This window comes from Siphateles boraxobius, unplaced genomic scaffold (genome assembly GCF_051911475.1).
Source record: "Siphateles boraxobius isolate OS27281-9 unplaced genomic scaffold, OSU_SipBor_1 19, whole genome shotgun sequence".
NCBI classification, from domain to species: Eukaryota; Metazoa; Chordata; class Actinopteri; order Cypriniformes; family Leuciscidae; genus Siphateles; species Siphateles boraxobius.
Window position 1 is genome coordinate 16,893,627 of NW_027508799.1, and position 10,763 is coordinate 16,904,389.

Below are 10,763 nucleotides of genomic sequence, written 5' to 3' on the forward strand. Positions count from 1 at the left end.
GAAAACTGAAACCAGACAGACTATAATAGCTGCTTCCTACAGGGTTCAGAGCAAATCGCCCCATTTTTACTGCCTCCCTGTATTTGTCCATTTAAATGTTATTGTTTCAGTCGAGGTCATTGACAAACACAATAAAAAAAATTGACAACATACTATGACATCTCCAAAGTAACAAAAAAGCATATTTAGAACCTGGTCAGAAAGTGTACATTTCTCTACCAATAAGCCCTAAAAAAAGTACCATGCTATTAGTGTTTTGGACTTCTTCCTTTTTGTACCCTAGACTTTCATGTAAAAATTATGGTACATGAATATGTGAATCATCGAGTACCTTGCTTTACACTGAATTACCATGGTATCACCTGATACCATCGAGGGTGATGCCATCACCACAGCACTTTTTTGTAGGGGTTTCAGCATTATCTCCACAAGTTCACAAGAGTAATGTGACAATGTAAAGTCTGCCAGCCACAATTTGTAGTTTCAATTTCACAAAATAGTATTAATACATCTGTGCAGAAGATATATGCAAAAACAGTTTTTTTTAAAAGAATTGTTAAGAACCACGAATGTTCACAAGTGTAAAGCCTGTGTTGTCAGCAGAGGAGGTCGCATGGTTTAACACGCTAGAAGGACAAAGTTGTTTGTAACTTATCTGTTAAAAACATACAGACAGCTACTTCACAGTGTGTAGTTTTGTTATTCTCTCTCTCTCTCTCTCTCTCTCTCTCTCTCTCTCTCTCTCTCTCTCTCTCTCTCTCTCTCTCTCTCGCTCACACACACACACAGAGAGAGAGAGAGAGAGAGAGAGAGAGAGAGAGAGAGAGAGAGAGAGAGAGAGAGAGAGAGAGAGAGATGTCAAAGTGTGACAATAGGTGTAGCAAAGGCCATGACTTCTATTTTTAACAATCAGTGGAAAACGTAATCCATGAGAATGCCCACAGGTTGTTTCTGTCCAGCTGAAAGCTTTTCCACTAAAAACAAGCCAAAACAGAGTCTGATCTGCACTGATCACACAGAAACCACATGAAATACACAGCACAATAAAATGAGGTTTTGTAACAAGATAAAATAGAAAAAGAGGGAGAGGTTCAGTTAAAGTGCGGTTCCATTTTCGTGTCACGCTATGCATATTGTCCAGAATCAAGTCAGTGCTCTGCTTTCTTAAAGAGACATCTCACCCAAAAAAAAGTCTGTCACCGTTTACTCATCGCTAACCCGTTCTCTGATTTACTGATAATTTACTGATAATTTACTGATAGTTTACTGATAATTCACTGATAATTTTCTGATTTCAACATGCCATGTTTCAGTATAGCCTACGCAAATTAGATGTGAAACCTCAGGAGTGGAAGATTTTCAGTGAATAATGACTTTCATAATGACTTCATTTCCTTGTACAGCTTTAGATGACTTAAAATTCAGTGTGGGCTACTTTTTTTGTCCTTTAAAATGAAAGTGAATCAAGACTGGGGCTGTCCCGTTCCCAAAACAGCAACAGTGAAATTGCAGTGGAAAAGAGCAGCATGAATGCAAACAGATTGAGCTAGCTTGTTAGTTACCGCTTTTAAATGATCACGCACCTTAGTCAAACCGCTCTCTTTCTCTCTCCCTCTATCTGCCTCCTTTTATTCAGTCTTCCCATTTTATTGTCCTCTCTAACACTCGCACTTTGGCCTCTTTTATCCTTTCCCCTTTTTCTTGTCAGTTAATTAGTGCTGTGAACTGCAACAAAAAAACAGAAAAAAAGACAAAGAGACTGAAACCTGATAGATAAAAGAAATAAAAATGACCTTCGTCCTTTCAACTCTCTCAGCCCCCCTGGAGGACATGACATCACTACTGTGTAGTTTTGATCCTCTAAGGATGAGATGAAAAGAGCTGGTATACGCACACACACACAGGAATGCATCAGTTGGCCATCCTTTCATCTCAGCCAATAACTGGTATCTCTTTCATGACACACGCCAGACTTGGCGTCAAAAGCTCATCGCTTATGACCAAGACGCAAAGGAACTTTCCACCAAAAGTTATCATCAAATCCTCCCTTATTTTATTTATACTGTATGAATTTCCTTCCCAAAGTTGTAGAGCCCTTAAAAGACATGAGACGGAAAGGAAAATTATATTTCAGTGCTCATGCATTCTCTTGCAAAACCTTTGCGTTCCCACAGAAACTTTGCATTTGCTCACAAAACTTTTATAATATGAGGTGGGAGAAAAAAAAACTGAAACAAAGATAATTCATATCGGAACTTTTGCACTTTTCATGCAAAAATCACAACCTATGCTGTGCCACTGAAAACTAAAATGACACATTTCAGAGAAAAAAGCTGATTTTGTGAGAGAAAAAAAATGTATTTGATATCTTTAAAAATCTTTCTTTGATAGTTCTGGAACCCTGTTGCACTCTGTTGTCTTCAAGATCAAGAGCACTGGAATAAAATCATGAAGATCTGACATGTCACGCAACCTTTTCCTCAATAGGCCTATCTCACACATAAACATCACACACAGTCTCTAGAGGATGTTTCACTGGAAGTCTTGCTGTCACAGTATTAATGATTCATCTTCCTGACTACCATTCAGAAGTGAATTATTGATGAATATAGTCTGTGTATGTGAAATGACCAAAGACTTGAGTCTAAACATATCTCTTCTTTAATTGATGAAATTGATACTTTTGACAGGTCAGTGGGACTGTAAATGCCGGACCACCAGATTTCCCGTGTTCCTTAAATATTGACAAACCAGTTGGGATTATAATACTTCTCTAAGTATTTATTGATTATTCTTGTCATTTTAGTGGTGACAATGACTCTAGACTCCAGTCTTTAGGGAAAAAAAAAATCAACAACAACAGCTTGCTGTTATAAGATAAGTAATGACTCAATTATTTTCTGTGACAGCACAGAAACTGTTGATAGAACGTAACCTGAAACATTGATTTAGGTATGTCACGAACAAAGAGCACAAAAACAGTGTGCAATCTAAACAGATCATAAACAGACTTGAGTCTTGACACTGTGTTCCTTCCACTTCCTGTGACTGTCAGTGCGGGCTCTGGAAAGCAACTGTATGAAGTACTGAGTACAGTTTCCATCTAAAACTTACAATCTGATGACAACAGTGTAAAACCTGTCATAGTATTGAATTTGTACTATAAATACGGTAACACACATCATTTGGCAGGCTCTTTTATTCAAAGCGACTTACTGATGAAGAGAGCAATAGAAGCAGTCAAATCAACAATAGGGCAACAATATGCAAATGTCGTGACAGTCTCAGCTAGACCAGCGCATCACACATAGCAACTTAACAGAATAGTAAGTGTTAGTATTGAGTCAAATATATATAGCGAGTCAATATATCTTTCAAATGTGTTCAAAGATTGTTGAGTGTGTATTGTTCATCAGTTATCTTTCAACAGGGAGTGGCTGAAATTGTAAAAGCTATTTGTTTTGTACCTCTTCCTGTTGATGAAGTCTGAACCCCATCCTACATGCTTTTCTTCCACTCTTTACATTCTTCACTGCAGAAAAAACAGAGATATGCTTTTAACCACTATCTGGGCAGTAGAAAAAATAGAGATCTGCTGTTAACCACTATCTGGGCCAGCGCTAAATATATCACATTAGGTGCCTCAAAATAAGGACATATGGATTCTCTTATAACACGATGACACATTACATTGAGATCCAAAGTACATAGCATGTCTATTATGTTCTGTGAAAATAAAACATATTTGCCCCATCACTAGATTACTGGAATTATAAGCCATGAACAAGACTAGATACACCACGTTTTAAAACTTTAGATTTTTACATTTGTGAAGTGCATATTAGGGGCCACAATGATGCTAGGATGTTCTGGCTGGCTACCAGGGTGTTGCTATGCAGCTGCTTTTGCTATTACTGTTGCTATCGTTGCAATGTGGTTGAGTGTTCTGGATAGTTGGTATGGGGTTGCTAGGGTGTTATGGTTGGTTGCCAGGGTAAAATATGGTTGCCATGCTATTCCAGGTGCTTTATAGGAGTTATACTGAGGGGTGTTGCTAGGGTATTCTGTGTGGTTGCCAAGGAGCTATATGGTTGGCCAAGTGTTTTGGTTGGTTTCTATGGTGTTACTATGCAGTTTTCCAGATGTTACGAGTGGTTGCCATGGTGTTGTTTGTGTGTTATGGGTGGATACCAGTGTGCTGGGTAGTTGCCAGGGTGTTACTATGCAGTTGCCCAGATGTTATGAGTAGTTCCCAGAGTGTTGTTATTGTGTTATGGGTGGATACCAGTGTTTGGGGTAGTTGCCAGGGTGTTGCTATGCATTGTTGGGGTAATTTAGTTCACCTGGGTGTTCTAGGTCGTTTCTATGCAGTTGTCCAGATGTAGAGTAGAGTAGTTGCCAGGGTGTTGTTTGTGTGTTCTGTGTGGATACCAGTGAAATAAATGGTTGCCAAAGTGTTCTGGGTAGTTACTATGAATTGTCGGGGTAATATGGTAACCTGGGTTTTCTGAGTGGTTTCTAGGTTTTATTCTGCAATTGTTCAGATATCATGAGCAGTTGCCATAGTGTTGTTAGGGTCTTCTGAATGAATGCCAGGGTAATATGTACCTAGGTGGTTTGGGTGATTTCTAGGTTTTTATTGGAGGTTGCCAGGGTGTTGTCTAGGGTGTTCTGAGTGTTTGCCGGGGCATTATCCATCCCAAATGTTCTGGGTGGTTTTTAGGGTGCTGATATGATTTGTTATGGTAATATATTGGTACCTGGGTGTTCCAGGTGGTTTATGGGTTTTATTATGTTGATGTTAAGAGTGCTATGAGAGGTTCCCAGGGTCTTGCTAGGGTGTTCTGGGTGGTTGCCAAGGTAATTTGTTGTTGACAGAGTGTTGCAATTGGTTTCCATGGTGTTCCTATGTGCTTGTTAGTATATTATGAGTGGTTCCCAGGGTGTTGCTAGGGTATTAGGTAATATATGGTTATCTGAGTGTTCCGGGAGGTTACCAGGATAATATAGTTACCCAGGTGTTCTGTGTCATTGCTTGGTTGCTGCTGTGTTGTCGGGGTTACCTGGGTGTTTTCTAAGATGACACTATGTAGTTGTTAGGGTGGTATTGGTGCCTGCCAATTCGTTGCTACGCAGTTGCTGGGGTGTTCCACATGGTTGCACAAAGTAATCTGAGCCTCTCAGCTAACAAATAGCACAGCATGAACAATAGCTATAAAGGAAGTAAACCGGTAATTGCAGAGACTGCTAATAACGGGGAAAAAAAGATGCTGCATTGAAAGGAATAAATATTCACCCACGACAATGGTAAGTGCATATGTAAAGCACAGCACATTGTAACTCAGAGACCTGACGTTTATCTGACATATGAACCACTTGTGGCAGTGTGAAATGATACCATGCTAATGTGCATATCCATAATTCATTACCTCAATCCATTTTGCAGTGAACTTGTGTGTGTGTGTGTGTGTGTGTGTGTGTGTGTGTGTGTGTGTGTGTGTGTGTGTGTGTGTGTGTGTGTGTGTGTGTGTGTGTGTGTGTGTGTGTGTGTGTGTGTGTGTGTGTGTGTGTGGCCAAATGTCCGCACAGGGATAGTAAAACCTGAGAACACCTACATTGTGGGGACCAGCCAGAGGTCTCCATGAGGGAAATTGATTAATAAACATACTAAATGATGGTTATTTGAAAATGTAAAAATGCTGAACGTTTTCTGTGATGGGCAGGTTTAGGTGTAGGGGGAGAGAATATACAGTTTGTACAATATAAAAATCATTACGTCTATGAGAAGTCCCTTTAAAACATGAAAACAGTGTGTGGTGAGGAGGAAACGTAATTCAAGAACAGAAACAAAATATTTACTTAGCTAAAGCCTATTTTGGCGACAAAAGTGAAGTCACCTAAATCTAACAATTTTTTTTTTATAGGGCTATGGTTAAAGTTTTTCTTAAAGGTCTTCCTTAATCTACACTTTGGAATTTTATAAATTAAACTCCTTTGAAACACACACTTTGGAACACTCCTTTGAAACTCACACAAACACACACATAGTTATTTAATGGTTAAGTATATTTAAAATTTAAGTACATTTGATTGTGCAAAAATGGACCTACGCTTTAAATATTTCGCATTTGCAAAAATTATACAGTGATCATACTAATAGTGATATTAAAACACGTTTTAGGCTTAATATTAAGAAATGTGAATTGTGCAATAAAGAAGTATTTCAAATAAAGTTTAATTATAGATTTAAAAATGAAGGCATATTAAAGTTAGAAGAAATTTTTAACTTTGATAACAAAAACACGTGAACCTCTGTGGGACATAAAAGTGCCAGTAGTTGACCCAATTACATAGCCTAAAATAAATGCTTTATATTAACACAATAGTGTCTGTATTTCTATATATTTTTGTTGTAAATTTGTTGTGATGCAAATTTTTCTTTTGATGCACATTTTTCTTTTAGTACTTGTTCTGTTTTACAGTTTTACACAGTTATTATTTTATATTATATACCGGTATATATATTATATTATATAATACACATATTATATTTCAGCAACATCCACAGACTCAGGAGCAGTTGTGAGTTTATGCGAGGGCAAATGTGATGATTCATTCATTTAATTATGTTTGGCAGATACAGTCTGTAGGTCACTGAAACCATCTGTCTGTATGAGTGATTTAGCTCATGATATTAAAATGCATGACGCTCTGCTCTAGCAGAGGTTGGGCAAGATAACCCGCTTCAAAACCCTCATATATGCAAATGTTGGAACGAACACAAACGGCTAGATCCTAACGACAATTCACTGGTGATGTGCTGATAAAAATAGAAACCAACTAGTAACCAACCAACACCTTAGCAGCAACCCCTTAGGAATGCACTAATAGACCCTATTCAGAAGAGAGCCATGCCTGGTATGAAAGCGAGGCGGTAAGGGATAGACTTACCGTGTTTTCAATGGCATCCAGTTTAAAAAGCTGTATAAAGCTGCTAGATCACTTATTTTCCACAGCTCATACGGTCTGGTTCTTTTGATCTACTGATATTTAGTGTTTTGTCAGCAGAACGATCCAAAAACTCATTAAATAACAGTTCAACCCACTGAAGAGATGTTTGTCTATCCCATTCCCATTAAAAATCAAACGGCGCTGCTGTGAACAAGATCTATTGAACACCTTATAGCAACTACATAGCAACATGCTAACAAGTAGGCCTACACAGAACACTTTAGCAATCACATAGGATGCGTCTCAATTAGCTTTCTAGTTCAGTAGTCAGGGCACTGATCATTTCGCATTTTCGATCGCAAAATCCTTCAAGTGCACTGAAACGTTTGCTCCCTAAAAAGTCCCACAATGCACTGTGAAAACAAGCGGGCATCGATGCTCACTAAGTTCCCTTAACGGAAATTCTGAAGCATGAAACACACATATTCAACTTAATTCACACAATGACGCAATAGATGTTTCAAAAAAGACAATGATTATAAAAACATACATCGCTAGACAGGTAAAGAACATAATAGCAAACATTTATAATTCATTTATAGCTAAAATGCTGCAGGATATGGAACAATCAAAGTATTTAACATAATGTAGGCCTACTTTTAAACAACATAAACAAATAATGTCATAAAGATATCTGTGCCGCTAGTGTTCATAAATACCAGTAGTGACGTTGTACGATGAGGACGTTGTCATTTCGCCGGAAATAGAGCCATCAGTGTCCTTACTGTGTCCGAATTCGTTTACACAATATACTGATTCACGGCCTAAGGAGCTGATTGAGACGCACCCACAATAACATACGCGCTAACAACCACTAAAAACACTTCAGCAGTTGCTTAGAATATAAAAGTGTCTGCTAAATGCATAAACGGAAATGTTAGCAGCCACACAGCAACATGCTAACAACCACAGAACACTTTAGGAAACACATATCAACAATCGAAAAGCCAAAGAAGTCCTAATCATACAACATTAAATCTAGTTGTAATAATAATACAGTGGCACAGGTCGCACATTAGGCTATAAGAGTGACAAACTAAAAAAAGAAAGCAGACTTAATATTGACCACTTATGTGTTTACAGTTTTTTGACATTGAACTTTCTACACCTAACTCACTAATTGCTGTCGCATTGACCAACGGGTTTCGAGGGTCAGCGGTTGGGGGTCACTGCTGTTGGGTTGACGTCACATGGTAATGGTCTTCTCAATTGGTTCCTAACGCTAATGTAATCTGTCTACATGTTTGTACATACGCACAATCTGTTGTTGTAGACAGGAAGGCTGAACTCCAGACACACAATTCGCTCCGGTATGAATGTATGTGCAAGCTCTTACAAGTAGGATAAGTGCCGGAATGATTGTGTAAGGTGCTTGTGCATGGAGAGTAAGCAGGTGTGTGTGTCTCGAACTCTCTCTGTGAGTGTGTGTGTGTGTGTGTGAATATCTCATTACATAGTGTGTTCAGTTTGAAGAACATCAAGTGAAAAGGTATCAGCTTGTGTGTGTGTGTGTGCGTGTGTGCAACTGGTGTTGCCAACAGGGCTATTTCACACACTTGAAATAAAGTAGGCCCTTCCTCTGGTAAATATTTTATGCTCTGCATTTGTTTTGAAAACTGCCAGAGATTAGATGTCCAAGAGCTGGTCATAGTCCAGCAAGGTGTGTGACTATTTTCCGTCTGAAAGTCTTTCGCCGTAGGTTTGTTGTAGAAAATAAAAATGAAACGGGTATTGCACATATTCGGCATCTATGGTGGAATATGTGTCAGAAAATATGTGATTTTTTCTGCGGCATAAATCTACTTAGACAGGAATCACAAAATGGACAAAGAATTTATCTGAAAGCTGATTGCCGATTCTCTTGCACAGCTGACAGGAAACATAATGCAAATGTACTAACATGTTTAAATGGTTTAAACGGCTAACATGTTATGCACACAGAGCATATGCAAATATCCAGAATATCCGTGTGGGTTAGTCCATATTTTAGTATTTTGAATTCTGGCAGTCTAACCTAACTTTTTAAACGTTTTTGTGTTCCCATATGATGAAACATATGATGTAAGATAAATAGCAGAATAGTATAAATGTGGGTCCTACCTAAAAATACATACCGCAAATATATAAATTACTCGAATGTGTGCACATAAAAAACTTCAGCAAAAGCAAAAGAAGAAAGAAATTCTTGGCTCTTCAGTGTTTGTACACAGACTCATTATCAAGAAGGTGCTTAACAAATTCCAGTTATTTAGAGTCCACTGTTTTATCACAGTTAGCAGTGTATGATCAGGCTTCTATATGGGAGAAAAACGCATGAATGTATTATGATTGCTGTTGTTTTGGTAGACGGCTTTCTCTGGTTGTTTACATCATTTTTCACATGAAGCATTTTGAATGTTATCAGTGTTTTAGAATAATGCAAGCATCCAGTGTTTTCCATAACCACATATCACCTTAGTCATAACTGCACCATTATATGAAAATAAAATAAATCAAACATCTTTATTGTTTTATTCATGCCCTAAAGCGATGCTAAAAACAATTTTGTATCTAGCATCCCCCATACAACACTGTTTCTGACCCTGCTGACCCCTCTGTGACCCTCACCCACCAGACCTCTGTGCTTACAAGGATTTGTGCATGTTAAATGTGATTATTTAGCAGCGCAGCAGGGCAGATGGGAATCATTTGTAACAGTTCCCCTGGGAAACTAAACCCTTTCACTTAGTGACTTTCTCATTCAGTAGAGGAGCTGAGGTTTATTATTTCATCATAGTTAGAGCAGTTTGCTAAATATTAGTATTAAACATTAAAATTATGTAGTTAAATAACTAATATTTTAAAGGTCATGTTTGTTAACCCATTTAACAGTAGGTTAACAGATAAAAGGCCCAGGCCCAGGCATATTCAATAAACAATACCTCTGGTACTGACCATTCACCTTAATAGACAACTCTCTCTCTCTCTCTCTCTCTCTCTCTCCCTCTCTCTCTCTCTCTGCCTCTCTGTCTCTCTGTCTCTCTGTCTCTCTCTCTCTTTCTCTCACTCTCTCTCTCTCTCTCTCTCTCTCTCTCTCTCTGCCTCTCTGTCTCTCTCTCTCTCTCTCTCTCTTTCTCTCTCTCTCTCTCTCTCTGCCTCTCTGTCTCTCTCTCTCTCTCTCTCTCTCTCTCTCTCTGCCTCTCTCTCTCTCTCTCTCTCTCTCTTTCTCTCTCTCTCACTCTCTCTCTCTCTCTCTCTCTCTCTCTCTCTCTCTCTCTCTGCCTCTCTGTCTCTCTCTCTCTCTCTCTGCCTCTCTGTCTCTCTCTCTCTCTCTCTCTCTCTGCCTCTCTGTCTCTCTCTCTCTCTCTCTCTCTCTCTGCCTCTCTGTCTCTCTCTCTCTCTCTCTCTCTCTCTCTCTCCTCTCCTCTCTGTCTCTGTGTGTGTGTGTGTGTGTGTGTGTGTGTGTGTGTGTGTGTGTGTGTGTGTGTGTGTGTGTGTGTGTGTGTGTGTGTGTGTGTGTGTGTGTGTGTGTGTGTGTGTGTGTGTGTGTGTGTGTGTGTGTGTGAGAGAGGGAGAGAGAGCCAGACAGATAGACTGGTTCGACACACCCTGAATGAGCTCTATGTGACTCTTTCAGACCAGTAGATGTTTAAAAATTCAGCGCTCGTTTGTAAAGGATTCCCCTCTGAAACATTAATGCTGTAAGATACGATGGTTATTTATGGTTCGAGACTATCGGGTGACGTGTTGTGAATTGCAGCTTCTGTCCAGGT